The 21,424-nt window shown below is 44.3% G+C and overlaps 1 protein-coding gene across 3 annotated transcripts in view; it reads left to right on the forward strand.

Moving 5' to 3' along the window:
• The window catches only part of LOC149152731 (uncharacterized), a 208,519-nt gene that overhangs the window by 123,580 nt on the left and 63,515 nt on the right, over positions 1-21,424 (forward strand). The gene's annotated exons all lie outside the window — the stretch shown is intronic.

Below are 21,424 nucleotides of genomic sequence, written 5' to 3' on the forward strand. Positions count from 1 at the left end.
AATACAAATGAATCTTTGAGGAAGTTTGAACTATTCCTAGCAGCTATGATTACATGAATTTAGAGAAGAAACATGAACATAAAATGGGTTTTAACAGAGGGATAACATACTGTAATACTTGAAGGGGGAATCACCACCATTTCCTTGATATTCTAAAAAATCTGTATTGCAAAGCCATACAGTCTGAAAATAACATGTAGTGTTTTCTTTAGAATTTTTGAACTTTTGAAGTCTTGCTTCCTCCTATTTATCAGGAGAGGAGGAGCGTTGAATATTCATTACATCAAAAATATCTTCAGCCGAGTCTCAGCTGTCAGATTGACTAGCTGTCTCAGCTGGGGATGGCTCTGTGGCCCAAAAATATTATAGAATTAATGGCCTCATTGAAAGGAGGCAAATTGTAGGACATCAAATAAGTAAACAGTTAGAAAGAAGCATTAATAAACTATCTCGGTGCCCATCCTTGTAATTGCTTCTGCTTCAGGTTGCAATGGGCTCATAGTATGGTCTTTTGTGTTGCTCAACCGACTCCTGTCATTTCTGCCTTTACTGCTCGAGCCATTCATTATTTAAAGCTGGGAGTGGGCACCATCCACTTCATGTCACAGTACTGAAACAGAGGATCCATGGGCAGTACTTCGTCTCTCTCTGTTATGGGACACAATGGCTGAAAATTGAATCCTCCCGAGTTACCAAGTCTCTTTTCATTCTTGTTAGCGCCGACCCTGATTCCATGTCACAATGGGCTTTTCTGAATTAGCCCATGCTGATTTTGAATGCACCACCTGTTTCCCTTAAAGCCACAGCTGTCGACCCATCACGCCTTTAAAGCCCTGCCTTGTACTATCGGCGCCCTGATCTGCCTGGTGATGCTCTCTTGGTGGCAATATGGAGGACTTTCCAATGCTGGTCTTTCGCTAAAGAAACGTTGCAAAACAGATGAGTCCCAATCCTCCTTGGCCCCTTTCACTTTTAGCCCCTTTCCGTGATTTTCTTCATAGGACCGGGGGCTGGAACCAGGTGCTTAGCTTTAGGGTGCTAGAGCCATTGAACTACTTGCCGGGGGGCTTTTTTCTTTGTTATATGAAGTCCCGCATATCGACGGTTTCTGATGTTTTCCCTTTATCTTTCCTCTAGATTCCCACGATCGCCAATCTACGGGGTCGGGCCCACCGAAAGCATCGCATATTGCAATCGGGAGGGGAAACCTCTTTACCTTCATTCATAGCGCTAGCTGACTTGTTTGGACGCAAAATCCTTATAAGACATAACACATGGAATATCGCATCTGGGAGGATCCCTCGCATATCGCAATCGCAAGCTTGGAGGGACTAAGACGGAGGAGGGACTTGACTTGCGCGATCGCCGATATGCGATTGCGATGGGTGACGTCATCACTGCCACATGTCACCCAGAAATTCCCCTAAAGGACCCCTGAAAATGCCGAATCTGCATGCCACGTGTCCTCTGTACTGCCACGTCATCTCCATACTGCCACGTCAGCTGCTATGTGGATCTGTAAAGGATCAATGGTATTCCGCCACATGGCCCCCTGGAGGAGAGAGAGAAAGGCTCACCTGTCCCTATTTTTGCGTTGATTTTCTTTGTTAAAGGTTTTCGGCCCTCCCTGGCGATTTAACATTATATCGGCGCTTCCCCGCAATTTCTTAAAGGATGGCCCATTGGGCCTGCTGATCGCCGATTTACTGAGCTTTGAACCCGCCGATAGCTGATTTGCGATATCAGCGATCGACTGATTGCTGATTTCGCTGCATGTCCTGTTGCTACTTTGGAGAAGCCGCCGATTTTCGATTGCGATGAACTCCCGGGGCCCGCCGATTGCCGATATGCCTGGTCCCGCCGATATGCTCAATAAGCCGATGATGCGGGATGCGGGATTGCGATATGGCCGGTATGCGGGATGCGGGATATGGCAGATATGCGGGATGTGGGACTTGCCCGATATGTGGGATGCGAGACTTGTCCACCGCTGATCACCGATCTGTGAGAAGTTTGATATGCGGGATATGGCTGATATGCGGGATGCGAGACTTGCCCGATATGCGGGATGCATGACTTGCCCACAGCCGATCGCCGATCTGTGAGAAGTCTGATATGCAATGAGCACCGAACCTCTGATATCCTTCTCTTCTTCCCTTTAAAAGGCAACAGACCCTTTGAACTTTAACAAGCCATATCTTTTGATCCAAAAGTCCATTTTCAGACTTCCTTATACCGTTGGAAAGCTCGTTCTGGGCACTATGCAATGGAGAGGTTCCAATTTGGCTTTAAGTGCTCCTGTGGCCTGGAATATGGCTTCAAACTTCACTGCTCTTTGGCAACTTTGATCAACTGAAAACTCATAATGCAGTGAGTGACAACATTGGCTCCAACTAGGGACAGTGCCTTGCTGGCAAGGTGCTGAGAACCTGCAGACCAGTAGCTTTCCTTCCATTGGGCATGGAGTCATTTTTAAACAAACTATAATTCTGTGCAAATGGATTTTTTAACATAAACTGAAAATTACATATAACAATTACAATACACATGCCAGTATTTACAATGGGTGTGAGACAGGTACCTCTAGTTTTGGAAATAAAGTTTGAGGAATTGACCATTTACCGACAGTTCCAGAGATTCACCATCTAGATTCTCAAGCATGTATGTGTTATTTCCTCTTTCTTCTGCAATCTTGAAAGGTCCGAACCATAGCGGGTCAAATTTTCCATGTTTGCCTTTGTCTTCCTGTCGGGTGTCCCAACGGAGAACTAAATCTTCTGATTGAAACGGTCGATCCTTAGCCTTCTTATCAAACAATGATTTCATCTTTTGTTGGTAACTTGACAATTTGGCCCCTACTTGTTCTCTATTCTCCTGAAGTGTTGTGGGGAAAAGTATCCAACACGGAATGACCCTATCCCACTCTAAGGGTGATAGTTCCTTAGCAACAGTCAAAGCAAAGCTATCTAAGATTACTTCTTTATGACATGCAAAAGAGGAAAGGAAGAGATCCACTTACCGATGTCTTGCGCAAATGGTCGATCCAATCTTCTCTCTTTGCTGCTTGCTCCCAGCTCCTTGTCTTCTCACGGGCCCAGCTACACGAGATCCTGCAATCAAGACGAGAAAGGGAAACTACAAGAAGCATGCATTCATAATTGATTCAAGGATTAGCATAAATCAAATACGCAAGTAAGACAATACATCATTGAAACACATGCGAATAGAAGAACCTCAAATGCTTTATTAATGGAAGAAAGTAAGGTTCAGGCGGTGATACAACCATAAGAGGCCCAATCCAGCATCACCTTCCCGACGGAAAGAAATCTCCTCTTCACCTCCCTCAAGCAATCACCCAATACTCTCAACTGTAAACCAACAACAATTCTTTGCACAAAATTCCGGCCTCTAGATCCCATGGGATGAGATCCTTATATAGAGTTTTGGAGTGAAGATAAGTCAGCTTGATGTGTGACTGTTGTCCTCTTCAACCCCAGTTGTTCTTTAGTTCTTGAGTCCACTCGGAGATTCTACCTTCCACTTGGAGTTTTAGAACCTCTTTACTCATCATTAGGCGAATCTTTTGATCCAAGTGTCATTTTGGAAGCTTCCTGGGCACTGACACATTGAGGAAAGATTCCTCCACATGTCCAAACTCGCTCAGCGCAGGTAGCCTTTGATGAAGTTGACATTCAGCGCAGGTACACCATGGAGAAGTTGACATTCAGCGCAGATGCTCAGTGGAGCAGTTGCTTTGATCCAAAATTGACCTGTTTTTGAGTGTTTTTCAGTGGAGAACTGATCTGAAGTGCTGTGGTTTGCTGACCTTGTTCCTCTAGGGGTAGGAACAACATGTTTAGGGACTTTGGATCCCTCAGATTATTGACATTTCATGCTCTATGCTGTAAGGCACAAAAATGTCTATAACAGTTGCCTCCTAAAGTATGAGGTCGTTTATCGGGTGAAATGCTTTATTAGGAGGATCCGAAGTTCATTCAATTGTCGGGAGGTGACCTGTAACAAAATACAAGACAATACATTATTTTTCATACTGCTTTCATGATCTAGCTGATGCGGGCATTTCCCATGCTCAGCTTTATAAATACATTTTCTGTACATAAACAGACGATCGTCTGATAGTAGACTGATAATTCTCTGCTTAAATTATCATCCTTTTAGTAGGATGATCATCTGTTGCACATGTCTATGTCTTTATCTCCTGAATATATGTCGCAGCCCGGATGGATGAAACTAGATCCGGGGTCTTCAAACTTGTCCGATCTTCACTCTAAGTACAAGTCGATCCATGTGAAAATTTCTTGGAGTCGAACATGGAAAGACATCGCTTGATTACCAGTCAATGATGTAAACTGTTAACAAGCGCGAGAGGAATCACCGATAATGATGATGACCCTCAAGGTACTGCAGCACAATTCACGTGGCATGAATATAGGATTTGGCGTCGAACACCACGCAAAGTCTCCCGGTCGAAGGTCATTAATGTATACCTGTCGCCGGAAGTGAGAAACTTGCCATTGAGGCATGCAAGCTTCAAAGTACTGAGGAGGTGTTCCTAGATCAACTTCTTGGATAATGAGCTGATGTCGACAAGAAGCGATCTGTCAAAGGAGGGTCTTAATGAATCCCACATCAGTGACACGGAACGGAGCTAGTAATTGTGATGATGGTGAAAACGATCTGTGAAATATGATTCAGGGTGGCGGCCATGAAAGGATGAAAGATGATGTATGGCAGTGGATGGGACCCGGTTGACACTCTCTGAATGACATCTCTTGAACATATAACGACACTGATGTGATGGATCGGTAGCATTACCCCAAATGTGCATGGTATGGCGAGACCATGGTGAAGGGACCGGTGAATGAAAACAACCCAACCCAATGTTTTTACGGAGGCAAAAGTGTCATGTTCAAGAGCGACTTGCTACCATTAAGCTTTGAGGTTCTCCCAATTTTTCCCTAGTCATTTCTGACCAGTACCTCTTTATTTTTGTCAAGCTTGAGGAGGATAACATATGCTTGTTCTATAACCTGCCCTTCGCGCAAGCCCATCGCTATATTTTAACGAGCCTAGCGATAGGGAAACTCGTTCTCGTCTAAAGACAAGTTTGTCGCTATTCAGTATTTTTAACGAGCCTAGCGACAAAGACAACTCTGTCCTTTTCATTTTTAGAGAGTCTAAAAAGGGTACATAAAGTTAACTCCAAAGGTCCTTTTTCGTCATCTAATCCCTTAAGTCCGAAAAAGTATAAAACAATACAAAAGAGATGAATGTTCGATAGCTTTATCGAGCTGAACTAGACAAGCGCTCGATCTTTTTGTGCAATAATCCCTCAGGTCCAAAAAGATTAAAATCTAGAGGAGGGATAGCTCTTCCGGTCCTTTTAACGAGCTGGAAGGCCAAAACTCGACAAACTTTTCATATTTTATGAGTCAGTGAAAAGAGCTCAAAGAAGACTCGTATTTTGAGGAACGAGTGATAAACAGGGATAGCGGCAGATTCCAGGTACAGGTTGGAATTTTCCAATCACGGCAGTGTCACAAGGATGGCTAGGTGAAATCACTCTTCGCAGCTGTTCCTCAAAATAGGTAAACAATCAAGCGGATGTGAATGATCGGCCAAATGAAAAAGTGGAGGTGACGGTGCAAACACGACCAAGATTTTTATGGCTGAAGAATCTATGGTCTCAAATGGTTATTTACCGGTTCATTTTTTCTTGATGAGCTTGAACTCTGGGGGAAGCTTGCTCACTTGTGCATTTATTTTTTAACGAGCATGAACTCTTGCTAAAACTGCTCGGTTTTGCGTTTATTTTTTAACGAGCATGAACTTTGCCAAAACTGCTCGTTTTGCGTTTATTTTTTAACGAGCATGAACTTTGCCAAAACTGCTCGTTTTGCGTTTATTTTTTAACGAGCATGAACTTTGCCAAAACTGCTCGTTTTATAAGATCAAACTCATATTTTACCATGACTAGTCTTTTCTTTTTCAGAGATAGTACTGTATCATCAATTGCTGCAACAAACTTAGTTAGAAATAGATATTATGAGGTAAAAATGCTAATATTTCACTTTGAACTACGTAAAAAGCAATTAAAAGATGTTTTTACCTCTCATTTTACCATTTCATTTGCATTTGGCTTGTTGGAGCTTTGGAGGTGCCTCTTCCTTTTGATTTTTCACCAGCTGATTTCGGGAGATTCTGTGGACGATTCTCAGCGCCGTCTGGACCAGGTAGGAGCTAAACCTTAGCTCTCTCTTTTCATGGTTTCATTTTCCAGTTTTGTGCCCGTTTTCTTGCCCCCATGAGCCCCTGGGGTTTCATTAGGGCGCTCTGCCATCAGCGCAGGTGCCTCATTCGAAACCTGCGTTGGGGTTCAAGCTGTTTAAGGGCATTTTGTCCCTCAACGCAGGTGGGACCCTTCTCTACCTGCGTTGGGCGTAGAAAAGCTTCTTTGTTGCACAATTTTTCATGGAAATTTTGCCATTTTTTCACCAAGTCAGGGATCTTACTCCTCCTCTTATTTGTTTTGCAGAGTTTATTGGAGCAGAATGACTCTTACATGGCGAGAACGAGAGCATGAAGAGGAGGACATGATTGCCCTCCATGATCCTGTTACGGTGAATGCGCTGCGGAACTGCGGCTTGCTAAAATTCTTCCGCATTTCTAGCATGAGGGCACAGATACTTTTACTGCAGTACCTGCTTGATGCTTGGGATCCTGTTAACCAAGTGTTCCAGATTAGGGGCAAGTCCATCCCCTTGACCATAGTGGACATTTACTTCTTGACTGGGTTGTCAAGGCGGGGTGCCCCCATTTCCTTGTCCGGTTCGGCCCGAGGGAGTGATTCCGTGAGAGACTATGTCCGTCAGTATTGTAGGGAAGGATCCCAGCCGAGCAGAGATGGCAAGGTTACTATCCGTGAGATCACTGACAGGTCTCTCAGGTCTATTCTGTACACGATTTGTAGGATGGCCGGTAGTGCATCCCCTCATGTTGCCAACAGGTCTTATGTGCAGCATGCCCTGGAGTGTCTTCAGCCGAAAGTTTTTAACTGGTGTGATGCGGTACTGGTTCAGATGAAAAGCCAGTTGACCAAAGTAAAGGACGGGAAGCTGAAGAATTTTGGTTTTGGTTCAGTTCTGACTGCCTTCGCTTTGGAGAAGATACCACTGATGCAACCTCAGTACATTGCACTCGACTTGCCTTCTCCCACTGAGCCACGCATGCAGAGGTGGGTTGACCACATGTCCAGACATGCAGGTCAATCTCAGATTACCTTTACTGACACCTTCTTTAGGTGGTTCGAGCGGCAGGATATGGCCTTTTCCGAGTATCCATATATTGGCATGGATTTCCGAGGTGATCCGGATTTGGTGCTACCGGATGGCGAGCAGTGGGGCGATCTTGGTAAAATCTTGACCTTATCACTGTTTACTGTTTCTTTATTTATAATGTCCTTGTGCTTTACTCTATCAAGACTCTAATCAAACTCATGTGTGCATGCAGATGTTGGTCCTGTCCGTCCAGCAGTTCGTCCGAGAGCTCCGGCCGCTGCCCCAGTAGGGGAGGCTCCTGGGAGAGCTATTCTCCGCGACCTTGACTTGGCCGAGACTCTAGCAGCTGTGCAGGAACAGGTCGAGGGTCTTACCCTTGGGATTCCGGATGTACGGATCGACGAGTTGCCTCTACGATTGCAGCGACATACTGCTGGTGTTCCTAGACGATGGACTCGTCTTCTGCGCATGATTGCACAGGCCGTGGCATGTTATCATGAGCATCACTAGGCTAGGGTGCCCCCCAGCCATTTTTTGAGTTTTGGGGTCATATGACCGATTTTGTCTTGGTTACAGAACATTATATGTAAACCTTAAACAGTTATATATATTTTTGATTTTCGGTGTTTATTCCAGTTTTTATGTGATCCATGTATGAAACATCGACGATGCTTCTCTTTTTATCAATTTTGCAAATGTCTATCTAACACATAGTTTGCTAATGAGTCGGTTAATGTGTTTAAGTTTCTGGAAATGTGTTGATACTGGATAAAATCAAACTGTCTTTCCAAGATTTTAACTCTTAGGAACTTGCGATAAATAGCTGGATTTCGGACAGAGTAGGTACCATTGAGTTGTAGTACCACGAGCTGTGAGTCTAACCTGACGACTAGCCGGCGTATGCCATGGGTGATGGCATCAGAGAGGAGCTCTATCAACGCGCTATACTCAGCGATGTTATTCGTTGATTGACCAATACATATCCCCCTGAAACTCACTAACTCGCCGCTTGGGTCAAAAATGGCCCATGCTGCAGAGGATAGGTTCCTCGAACTACGACTCGCTCCATCGGCATATCCAACCCACGGTTCCAATGGATTTGACATCTGCAATAAGTGTAAAAAGCGGATTACTTAAACCGAAACAAACGCTTTAGCGAAAACAAAAATGTAACAAAAGCATACGGGTTACTATTAGGCATAGTAACGCTTAAGGTACAACCCGTTGCGGGGTTGCGCCAGTGGAATCCCGTCATAATCTACCAACTCGTAGGCTCCTTTTGCTAATACTCTCTTAACAATATAAGGGCCCATCCATAAGGACTTAAATTTCCCAGCTCCCAATTTGTCGGATTCTTGGTCATAAAGTAAGACCAAATCACCTTCTGAGAAGACGTGAGGTTTGACATTTTTGTCGAACTGCGCCTTGACTCGTTTCTTATGGGCTTCGTTAGCCAAGGCGGCATCACGACGAGTTTCATCCAACTGGATTAATTCCAAGAAACGAGCCTCTTCTTCCGAAGTTCCGAGGAGGAGATCAATTGCGAGTTTAAGGGACGAAATTTCACATTGGATTGGTAGGATCGCCTCCAGGCCATAGACCAGTTGAAACGGTGTGAACCTAGTGGCATTCCTTACCGATGTTCGGTAGGCCCACAAAGCCGAGTACAGGATCAAATGCCATCTTCGTTTGTGAATCCCCACCATCCTTTGCAGCATGCGCTTCAGGACCTTGTTGATTGCTTCAACTTGTCCGTTAGCTTGCGGATAGTACGGGGTAGAGCTGTCGTGGGACAATCCTAGTTTGGCAGTTAATTCAACCATCATGTGATTGCGAAAATGCGATCCATGATCTGTTACTATGGCCTGTGGTACGCCGAATCTGGCGACTACATGATTGAAAAAGAATAGGGCTGCTGTTTCACTAGTATTATCCAATGTAGGCATCGCCTCGGCCCATTTGGTAAAATAGTCAACTGCGACTATAATATACCCATGCCCCCGGTCGAGGTGGGGTTACATTGCATGAAATCGATGCCCCATTTGGCGAAAGGCCCTACAGCTATTATTGGCTGTAAAGGAGCGGGGGGTCTTCTGGTTTTGCTATCAAAAATCTGACAAGCATGGCAACTTCTGACTGCGGTTATGCAATCTTTGAACATGGTTGGCCAGAAGTATCCTGCTCGTAAGATTTTTTGTGTTGTAGCATATCCAGATTGATGCCCCCCACAGGTGCCTGAATGACATTCATTCAGGGCTTTTTCGGCCTCCTCATGGGTGAGACACCTTCTCAGAACCGTATCGACACCACGACGGTAAAGCGTATCACCGACGATCATGTAGTCTTTTGCTTGGTATCGAATGCGTTTTTGTTCTGAGTGGGAGGTGTCTGGTCGAAACTTTTGGGTTTGGAGATAAACTATTATATCTCCATACCACTCATCACTTGCTGATATCAGAAACAAACTTTCGTCCACGATCGATTCTTTGGACGTTTCATCGTTGGACGATGATGGGAGATCACATAATAATTCCGCGAAAACTAAAGCTTTCTTTGATTTGGATTTCACAAATTCCAGATCAAACTCTTGAAGGATAGCTATCCATTTTGAATATTTGCCCCCAAGCAACTGTCGCGACAGTATATAAGTCATGGGGTTGCAATCTGACAATACGGTGGTCTTCCTGAAGAGGACATAATGGCGAAATCTTTGTATCGCTTGAACAACAGCAAGTGCTAGCTTTTCAACATGAGAATATTTACTTTCTGTATCATTTAAGTTTTTACTTAAATAATATATAGGGTGTTCAATTCCGTCGACTTCTTGAACTAAAACCATTGCAATGGTCGTATCTGCTGCAGCCAGATACAGGTTAAAGTCTCTTTGATAGTCCGGGGCGTACATTAATGATGCTTTTACTAGCGCTTCTTTCAGAGCATCAAAGGAAGCTTGCGCAACCTGGTCCCAGACGAAAGGTACATCCTTTTTCAAGAGACGAGTATAACCTTTAGCAAGTTCTGCGTAATTTGGAATGAACCTCCTCAGAAAGTTTGCTTTCCCTTGGAGTTTCTGAATCTGAAGCAAGTTCGAAGGTGGAGGCAAATTAATGATTGCCTGCACCTTGCAAGGGTCGAGACGAATCCCATCCTTGGAGACTATAAAGCCGAGTAAACGACCAGAACCGACGCAAAACACACATTTGTGTGGATTGAGTCTAATCTTGTAGTGTCGGCAACGCAGAAATATCGCTCTTAAATGTTGCGGATGATCAGTCCGCTTTTGCGAATGAGCCGGAAGATCGTCGAGATAAGGTTGAACGATGTTCTTGATGTCATGGAAAGCATAATTCATTGCTCTCTGAAACGTCGCCCCTGCGTTCTTTAAACCAAAGGGTAATTTTCGATAAGCGAACGTGCCCCACGGACAAATAAATGCAGTCTTTGACTGGTCCTGTGGGCGGATATTTATCTGATTATACCCGGAAAATCCGTCCATAAAAGAAAAGATTTCACATCCGGCGCATTCATCAATTATCTGGTCGATGAAGGGTGTAGGGTAGTTGTCCTTTGGACAAGCTTGATTCACATCCCTATAGTCGACGCACACTCGTATTGTTCCCTGTTTTTTCATCACGGGGACAATATTCGATACCCAATCGGTCAGAGGAACTGGATAGACGAAACCAGCATGGAGGAGTTTCTCAACTTCTGCCTTAATGGCAGCGGCTTTCTTGGGGTGCACCTGCCGAAGCCGTTGTCTTACTGGTTTGACATCAGGATACATCTTAATTTCATGTTCAACGATACTCGAGTCAATGCCTGGCATTTCATCATATGACCAAGCAAAGACATCTCTAAATTCGCGGAAAAGAGCTTTATATATTTCCTGTTCTGAAGGGGAACAACCTTTGCCGACATAAATATTCTCTACAATGTCTGTTTTGGTCGAGATATTTATGGCTATAGTCTCTTCTATATTGGATAGGTTTCTCTCGGAATCCACCGTATTTACAGTATTTGTTAGGAATTCAAATACTGAAGGGTGATACAGGTCGCCTTGAGTATCTTCCTGAGGAAGGGAACGATGGTGGTTATCATCCCATGGTGCCCCCTCAATCAACATTGACTGCAGGATTCCTTCGTCACTTGCATGCACTCGTGACCAAGGATCCAAAGGGGTACCACATTCTCCTGACCTATCTACCCAAACGCTTGACGAGCGTTGATTTGGGCTCGCCTCCCATGCCTGAAACATTGATTGCTACAATATTTCGATTGGGCTCGGGTGCAACACCATTGCACGATCCATGATGACTTTGTCTTTTGCGACTTTCGTGGAAGATATCATGTTGCAGGTTGCTACCAACGGTACATTCCCTATGTACATAGGATTCGGTAGCGAGAAAGTCCCCATCATCGTGGGGTCTTTCAGCAGGCCTACTCCGATATCTTGGATTGAATGGTCGTTCTCATGGATCATGGGAATGCTTCCCGTAACTTGTGAACCATTAAGGAGGAAGTTCTGTTGGTCGACGACCGTAATCCCTCCTTCAAACGGGAATGCGATCTTTCTAAAATAAGTCGACACGACAGCTGCCATGGCATAAATCCATGGTCTTCCCAGTAGGATGTTGTAATCCAGATTTCCATCTATGACTTCAACATCAATCTCTACTGTTTTTCCACCTAGTTCAACCTTCAAGTTACTTAGAATACCGTAAGGGGTATATGTCCTACCGTCGAATGCTTTTAGTGTTGTCGAAGATCTTGACAAGGTTGGCGACCCTAATGTTTTCCAGCAACTCATCGACATAATACATGTAGATGCCCCCTCATCAATAATTGTTCGATGAACAGTTTTGTTGAGGGCTTTCACTTGAATAAGGAAAGCTAGTTGAGCTGGTAACTGAGGGTCATATCCCTTGTGATCAAAGGACACAAGATCAGAATCCTTAGGATCAACCCCCCCTATTGCCGATAACAATGCTTGCCTTTGGGATGGACAATTTTGTAGTACCTCTAGAGTCGACATAGCGGATGGCGATTGGGCCAAATCTTCTACTATGTTATAATGCTGCGCCGCTCTGGCGCGAGGATTAAAGGTCGACTTGTGTACTACACCCTTAGGCGGTTTTATTGTTAACTCTGGCATTATGGGTGGGACAACTTCTGTCGAAGTCGTTGTCGAACTACTAGGTTGATCTTTACCTTTTTCGTTTGACAGTTGTGGATTCCCGTAATCTTTGTTCCTTGTCGAAATCAAAGCATCATTCTGCTGCTTGGAGATCGATAACATTAGCACTTGTGACGGGGAAGCATTTCCACTATCAACCATATTTTGACCTGGATTGGGAAATGGATCTGTCAACACAGCTGGGTTCTTTGGACTTTTAAAGAATCTCTTGAGCTCAGCTTTGTATGGACAATCTGTTGTCTTGTGATCTTCGTCACATATCATACAAGGCCATTTCTTTTTCCCTTTCTCAGGAGGGTTTGAAGAAGTTTTTTCAGGTGACTGATCGTCCTGTTGCTTCTTCTTCCCTTTGTTTTGCTTCTTCTTGCTTCCTGGTTGATTGGTTTCTTTGCCTTTATCTGCTGATATGGCATTTACTTCCGAAGCAAGAATCTCTTCATGGGCATTTTGATCTGAAGTCTTACGGGCTTTCTGGGATGAAGCCTTTTTCGATTTTGCGCTTGCAGTGCCAATCACGCCATCTCCGGCATGAGAGTCAATATTCGATTTAGGAGGTGGAGGAATTGAAAATTCAGGTCTAGGGGCGTCAGGTATTTTGTCGTAGAGCGTGCCAGACTGAGTATATACTAAGTCTAAATATTGAGCACGAGCGATGACTTGCTCCTCTGTTACGACTCCCCCCTTGGCCACATCTTCCATTATAGCCGGAAGTAATGACTTTATAAACCATTCAGCTAATAGCTGATCAGGAACGTATGTTTTAACCATCCTACGACGGCGACGCCACTCATGTATATGATCCGATATGTGAGTAGCTGTCGTCTGTTTGAAGTTGGTCAGTATCTCGGTTCCTGTTTCATACCTGATTGGTAATTGAAAATGGGTTAAGAAAGTCGTGGCTAAGGAGCTGAAATTGTTGAAAGAGGCCCTCGGCAATTCTATATACCATTTGGCCGCCGGACCTGTCAATGTCCTCTGGAAGAGGCGAAGTCTTATCGAATCATCGTTTAGAGTGTTCGACGAACACCACAGATGAAAAGTCATGACGTGATTCGACGGGGCTTCACCTGGATTTCCATTGAATTTAGGAATGTCGGAGGGAAGTTTGTGAGGAATCGCTGGCCACCAAGGGGCATAAGCAATCGGATCGTTCGTCAACCGATGTAAATCGGGTAACTCTAGAGTTGCCATGAATGGCAGCTGTTGACTCAGATTAGGCGAAGCGTACCCAGGATACGATGGGATCGCCTGAGCAGTTGGTCTTTGCATACCGGCATAATGTACTTGATGCTGGTATGATTGATACGGTTGGTGGACTACCCCACTGTAAAGTGGTTGGTTTAGACCGTTTTGTATGTACGGTTGCCCACTGTTCGCAAAAATCTGCTGCTCGGTACCTTGGTACACTTGCTGGAATTGCGGTTGTTGATACTGCACCAACCATGGTTGTGACGCCATGGGTTGTTGTGCTATACTAACCACTGGACCAAGATGAGGGGTAATGGTACCCGTTTGTGCTTGTGCCGCCCCGCCAGTTGGCGATTGTGGTTGAGTTGCAGGGTCAAAGGGCTGTTGCATTACAACCTGAGGAAACTGAGGTTGACATACAACAGGCATCGTTTGAACTTGCGACACGGTTACAATCGCTGGTGTCGTCGGGATGTTCGTCACAGGCATTTGTTGTTGCATAGAATACACAACTCTTGGTTGCTGGGGTAGCATAGGTATCCAACCACTTGTAGTTATTCCAGTATAACCTGAATATGGTTGTGAACTCCCGTATGGGTAACCTCCTGGAGGGGGTAACGAAAAAGCATATTGCCCCCCATACGGTGGTGGTCCGGAACTGAAAGGATTTATCAAACCTTGAGGACCGGATTGCCCAAACTGATTTCCGAAAGGATCAATTTGTTGAGTTCCAACATAGGAGTTACCGGGTATTATCCCGGGAGAACAAACAGGAACAGACCATATTGTCGTCATGGCCCCCGAAGGGGCTCCCTCCAGCTGTTGAGAGCTGGGGACAGATGGTATGCCGGCGAACATTGTCGGAGTGACTGCAGGGGGTTCTGCTGTCGCTGTGTCATTTGGCACAGTCCTAGATGTTGACGGTTGTTCAGACATTTTGAGTCTATCCAGTAGATTGCCTAGTGATTCTCCAGGAACCTCCCTGGGTGATAGGCTAGCTTCTGATGCAGAAGGAAATAGAGTGATCCCTGCTCCAAAATGGGTTGGAGTAGTTGCTTGCGGATCTTCTACAATTTCCTCTATTGCGATCAGACCAGGTGGAAGAGGAAGACCGTCAGGTCCGTAAAATATTTCTGGTGCCGAAGAAGGGGTTGTTTCGACAGCGACAGTTGTTTGAGGAGCAAGACTCTCTGAACCGATCACCGATGGAACTGATTCAGTAACACAAGTATTTGCTCTCAGACTAGGATCAGTGTTACCGTCCTTCTGGGGCTGTTGAACTTCTTCAATATGGGCAGGGTTTCCAGAAATGTTTGGAATAACCGGAACCTTAGATGTCGTTGGAACACTTGTTCTAACTTTGACAGGTGATTTGGAACCGGTTGAACGAGTTCGCTTTGCCCGGGTTGTTTTCGATTCCGGAGACAAAGACGGTTGACTCGTAAGCTTCCGCGAACGACGGGTCATCGATTGACTTTCTTCCACGATTGCGGATTACTTGATCAACCAACAATACACAGGGTAAAATGTGTTTTCGAATTGAATTAATTTTAGACGCTTTTTAAAGACACAACTTGCTTTTTCACTTTTTAAGAGTCGAGAAAAAGCTAAAGATGACTCTAGTCTCCTTCGATGTATTAACGAGCCCGAAGTGACAAATGCTCGGATGGACTTTTTCAGTTATAGAGTTTGAAAAAGGCCAAAAGAAACTACTCTGGAGTTCTAGGCAGAGGGTGTGCCAAACCTTTCGCGAAACCACAGAATACGTTTTACGGTACGAGTGGTCGATCTTCGTGAATGCTGTGTTCACTGCATCGCGATCAGTAGGGCGGCCGACACGGCTTCCTATGGATAAAGGCTTTGTTCCTATAGGGGTCTCCCAATATACGCGACGGTACGCGGGAGCACAAGTCCGTATTAGTGCTATCGTCCCTCAGGAGGAATCACCCACCTTCGTAGAGATCGACAGTCACTATGTTTAACGACGCCGGAACACGTCTCTACCTAGACCTCTACTGTGTTTCGTTATGTTTCAAAGCGTTGTTATGTAAATTCAGTTCGTTTTAGGTTGATCTTGCTTAGCAGTTTGCCTTTATGGATCACCACGTGATGTATGATACAACTCCTAAATGCAGTCTAAGAATGATAAGCAAGCTTTTTCAATTCTTTCAACTTATGAAAATCTTAACTACTGAGGGAAAAGAAAGACATCATCTTTTCAAACAGATCATAGAGCACACACTGATGCACTTTCCTAAATCGACATGCAAACTGTCAAAATGCACATGCACAATGCAAGTATTTCTTTTCTTCTTCCTTAATGTTGATGTATTACAAAAAGAAAGCTGTTGTATGATTTCGAATTCAATTTCAAGCGAAAGTAAACAAGCTTTTGTCCAATAATCAAAAGAACACCTTAAGATTCACTCGTTTCAACACAAGAAATACTGAAATCCGAACCATATAACGAAAGCAAATGCTCAAGTAGCTATGAACAGCAATAAACTAGCTCTTAGAATCACAACGACACTTTATCACAGGTCTAGATTCAAGAGGCCACAGCAAGACTAGTTCACTTTCGCTACGGGAAACTGTGAATGAAAGTAAGAAATACAATAAGAACAATCACGGTTTCTTCACACAACTGAGGCGGAATGATGGCAAAGAAAGATAGTTTCAGATGGGTATACAAGTTGACAACAGGCTGCAAAAACAATACTGAAAACTGGGCAACAGAAGGCAGGGAACCCCAGTTGCACAATGCAAAACTGGTTCAGCGCAGGTAAGACACTGTCAGTTTGACATTCAGCGCAGGTAGCCCCTTCGGGACCTGCGTTGCAGCGCAGGTAGCCTTCACTGCAGCTGCACTGAAGAGAAAACTCTCGTCTCTCTTTGGTTCCGGGTCACAGATTGCTCAAAAATCGACTGTTTTAGGCCAAATCAGAGGCTATCAACCAGGTATACACTAGAGGATGATTAAAGGAAGATGAACACTATCACAAAGAGCTAATAAGAGTCCTTGTGGATCAGCTCTTCAAATCATAAACACGCCCAGAACTGAGCTAGAGTAGCTGCCCTCTACTTTGCCTTCGAAGGATTCGAATGCAGTTCGATTCGGTACTCCCTTTGTTTAGGAAATGAATAGAAAGAAACACAAGCTACCAACAAGACACGATCCCCAGCGGAGTCGCCAGTTTGTTGTGGGGAAAAGTATCCAACACGGAATGACCCTATCCCACTCTAAGGGTGATAGTTCCTTAGCAACAGTCAAAGCAAAGCTATCTAAGATTACTTCTTTATGACATGCAAAAGAGGAAAGGAAGAGATCCACTTACCGATGTCTTGCGCAAATGGTCGATCCAATCTTCTCTCTTTGCTGCTTGCTCCCAGCTCCTTGTCTTCTCACGGGCCCAGCTACACGAGATCCTGCAATCAAGACGAGAAAGGGAAACTACAAGAAGCATGCATTCATAATTGATTCAAGGATTAGCATAAATCAAATACGCAAGTAAGACAATACATCATTGAAACACATGCGAATAGAAGAACCTCAAATGCTTTATTAATGGAAGAAAGTAAGGTTCAGGCGGTGATACAACCATAAGAGGCCCAATCCAGCATCACCTTCCCGACGGAAAGAAATCTCCTCTTCACCTCCCTCAAGCAATCACCCAATACTCTCAACTGTAAACCAACAACAATTCTTTGCACAAAATTCCGGCCTCTAGATCCCATGGGATGAGATCCTTATATAGAGTTTTGGAGTGAAGATAAGTCAGCTTGATGTGTGACTGTTGTCCTCTTCAACCCCAGTTGTTCTTTAGTTCTTGAGTCCACTCGGAGATTCTACCTTCCACTTGGAGTTTTAGAACCTCTTTACTCATCATTAGGCGAATCTTTTGATCCAAGTGTCATTTTGGAAGCTTCCTGGGCATTGACACATTGAGGAAAGATTCCTCCACATGTCCAAACTCGCTCAGCGCAGGTAGCCTTTGATGAAGTTGACATTCAGCGCAGGTACACCATGGAGAAGTTGACATTCAGCGCAGATGCTCAGTGGAGCAGTTGCTTTGATCCAAAATTGACCTGTTTTTGAGTGTTTTTCAGTGGAGAACTGATCTGAAGTGCTGTGGTTTGCTGACCTTGTTCCTCTAGGGGTAGGAACAACATGTTTAGGGACTTTGGATCCCTCAGATTATTGACATTTCATGCTCTATGCTGTAAGGCACAAAAATGTCTATAACATGAAGCTCGACCAACTGATTTATCCTTCGCGTTAAGGCACTTGGCTCTTCCTCCGCTTCTTGTAGTAATCTTGTCACCGACATTGCTAATTAGATCGGGAAGACTATAGCCTTACTGTACACTAGCTCAAAAGGTGATCTCCTCGTGGATCTTTTAGGAGTTACCCAGTTGGCCCATAGGGCAAACTTCAGTTGGGAGTCCTAGTTCCTCTGATTTTCAATGATGGTCTTCTTCAGCACCCTCACCAAAGTTTTGTTTGAGGACTTGGTCAAGCCATTACCTTGAGGGTAGTATGTAGTGGAGTGCCCAATGATGATGTTGAATTTATGGCAGAAGCTGGTGAACTTGGAAGATTTGAAGACTTGAGCATTATTAGTGATAATTTTGAAAGGACAACCAAAGCAGGATAGTATGTTCTCCTCCATGAATTTTATCACCACTGAGTCTGTAGCATTTCTAGTTGGGATGACCTCTACCCACTTGGTGAAATAATCTGTGGCCGTCAATATCCACTTGTGTTGGCCACTGGATGGTGGGTTTATTTCTCCTATGAAATCTAGTCCCCACTGTCTGAAAGGTTCTTCCACATATACAAGAATCAGGGGGAAAGGAGAAGGCTTTTGCCTCTTAGCAAACACTTGACACTTCTGACATGACCTTACCTAGGAATGAACATTCCCAAACAATGTGGGCCAGTAGAATCCCATCTTGAGGATTTTATGTGTTGTGGTATTCCAGCTGTAGCGTCCTCCACAAACTCCCCCGTGAAAGTCCTCAATCACCTTCTGAGTTTCACCCTCTACCAAACATAACAACAATACCCCCACTGGGTCCTTCCAATAGAGTAGGCCATTGGATATGATATATTTTTGCGCTTGCAATCTTAGAGCTCGGTATTTGGATTTATATAACCCCAACAGGTACCTCAGGAATAAGAGATAATGAATGATGTTCTTATATGAGGGAGATTCCTCATATTTAGCATAGATTTTCTGCTTAGATGTTTTAATCTCGCTCTAATGATCCTCGGGTTTGCCTTCCTCTGTGATCATGTTTATCCCTAGAGCTTGGCAATTGGATTCGGATAAAACCTTGGCCAACCCCTGGCCTTTAATGAGCTTGGTAGGCTTTATTTCTAGCTCATATTCTTGTATTTTTGCTATCCACCTACCCCTCTTTCCTTCCCTGTCTCCTTGCACCAGGATGTCCTTGACTGTTGTCGTTGGGACAAACACTGTGATTTCAATTGCAGTACATACATACGAAATGCCTTCAGAGCCTTGACTCGTGCATAGACTTGTTTCTCCAATATATTATATTTCAGCTCAACATCCCTCAGGACTTGGCTGAAGAAGGCAATGGGTTGTTCATAACCCTCTTTATTTTTCTGTAGCAGCACTGCAACAATAGTATGTGGGGAGGTGAAAGAAAAGATGTAGAAAGGCACTAAATAGTTGGGGCTAACTAATACCGGGGCCTCGACCAAAGCTTCTTTAATTCTGATGAAAGAATCTCTGGGGGCAGAGCTCCACCTGACTTCATTTTCCTTCTTGAGCATGTTCGTAATACCCTTGACAATTTTTGCATAGTTGGGTATGAACCTCCTCAAGAAATTTATTCTCCCTAGAAAGGCTTGAACCTCTTTCTTATTTCTGGGCAGGGGAATATGGCTGATGGCTTTGACTCGTTTAGGATCGATCTTTACTCCTTCCTGCGCTACTATGTGTCCAAGTAGCTTCCCCTCACTCAGGGTGAACTGAGATTTCTTAGGATTCAGAGAGAGACCATACCTCCTACATTTTTCAAAGGTGAGCTTTAAGTGGAGGATGTGCTCTTCATCAGTTTTGGAAAAGACTGTGATGTCGTCCAAGTAGACCACCACGAATTTGTCTTGCTCCCCTACGAAAGCTATGTCCATGGCCCTTTGAAATGTGGCTCCTGCATTAATAAGGCCGAAGGGCATGCGAACGTACATGAATGTCCCCACGAGGTGGTGAAAGTAGTTTTCTTTTGATCTTCAGGGTGGATTGCCACCTGGCTATAGACAGAGAATCCATCCATCATGGACATTCTGGCTGAGCCAACCACCTTCTACAATATATAATCCATCTTGGGCAGCGGGTAGTTGTCTTTCAACGACGCCCTATTTAGATTTCGGAAATTGATACACGGCCTTATTTCTCCGCTCTTTTTCTGGATAGGGACTCGGTTGGCCACCCATTCAGAGTACCTTAAAGGCACTATGATCTTTGCTTGTAGCAATTTTCTCACCTCTTTTCCAATGGAGGGGAGTAAGAGTGGATTTATCTGCCTGAGCTTCTGTTTTCATGGATTTATTCCACTCTTCAAAGGAATCTTATGCGGAATGATGTTAGTATCAAATGCTTTCAAATCCTCATAAGATCAAGCAAATACATCCTTATAAATTTTGAATAGATTTAAATACCTTTGTCTGTATTGCCAGGGGATTCCTTTTGATAGCTTGATCATCTGGGGTTCCTCCTCTGATTCGATGTTGCAGTCTTCTACTTGATCATCTATCTCCGGGGCCATTGGTTGGGAGACTATGTCGTCCTTGTTAAAAAGCCTTTCCAGTGGGACTAGTCTGCGAGGGATGGTATTCCCTTTCAGCTGCAAAATTTTGCACCCAGCCACTGTGTCTTTCCACGCAGCGGCTTCTTGATTTGTTTCTTCTTCTTCTTGATCAATGGTGGAGTGGGCGAAATCCCCAATGACTTCTATGAATCTTTTTACTTGCTCGTCATCCTTGAATACTTGCCAGTGCTTGACATTATGAGGTATTGAAGGTCTGATCTGACTTCCAGCTCATATCCGAGGAGCAGATTTTGCGAGGTCCTGAAACTGCTTGCTGCCACGGCAAGGGAGTTAGCCATCCTGTTTCCTTCCCTGGGCAAAAATTGGATACTAAAGGCCAATAGGAAATTATCAATTAGATTCCACACTTCATTCCGGTACGTCCTTAGTCTAGGGTGTTTGGCTTGACATTGATTCTTTATCTACCTTACAACCAGCTCAGAGTCTCCATAGACCGTTAGGCATTCAATATTCATATTTTTTGCCGTTTGTAACCCAAGGAGAAATGCTTCGTACTCCGCCACATTGTTGGTCGCCTCAAATTCCAGCTTGAAAGAGAGGGGTATCAGGCTGCCCTCTGGAGATACCAACAATATTCCAGCTCCATTTCCCTCTTTTGAGTTTGCCCCGTCGAAGTATAACTTCCATACTTCATTTTTATTTGCATGTTGATGCTCTAACTGCTTCGTTAGGTGCACTGATGTTTAATCTAAGAAGGTCTCATCTTCTTCGAGAAATAGTTTGGAGAGGTCACTTTCTTTCCCATGCACTGGGAAATTTTCTGAGCATTTAGCTGGGGTCACCATCTTTACAAACCAGGATTCTCTGTACAACCTCCTTTGCTCGCCTCCAAAAGTCGGAATTGTGTCATAAGTCAGATCTAGCTTGATAGAGCCCCCCACCT

Source organism: Pinus tabuliformis, chromosome 9, assembly GCF_031772625.1.
Source record: "Pinus tabuliformis cultivar Carrire ecotype Pingquan chromosome 9, CPIR1, whole genome shotgun sequence".
NCBI classification, from domain to species: domain Eukaryota; kingdom Viridiplantae; phylum Streptophyta; class Pinopsida; order Pinales; family Pinaceae; genus Pinus; species Pinus tabuliformis.